The sequence below is a fragment of the Cariama cristata genome, unplaced genomic scaffold, assembly GCF_000690535.1.
Source record: "Cariama cristata isolate BGI_N322 unplaced genomic scaffold, ASM69053v1 scaffold15484, whole genome shotgun sequence".
Taxonomy (NCBI): domain Eukaryota; kingdom Metazoa; phylum Chordata; class Aves; order Cariamiformes; family Cariamidae; genus Cariama; species Cariama cristata.
This window is the reverse complement of record NW_009612485.1, coordinates 1-200: the sequence shown is the minus strand read 5'-3', so window position 1 is coordinate 200 and position 200 is coordinate 1.

Genomic DNA, 200 nt, shown 5'->3' with positions numbered 1-200 from the left:
TTCCCGGCACGCCCCCGTGAGCCCGGCCGGCGCCGCCGGGAGCCCCGGGTACGGGCTGCGGAGGGCCTCTCACCGCAGCCTGCCCTCCCTCCTGCAGGCTCGTAACCCACCCACCATTAAAAGATTAAAGAGATTAGGCGTTTGGGGCACACACGCTGCCAAAGGAAAAGCCCCAGTGTGGTTTAAAAGGACCTGTTCCG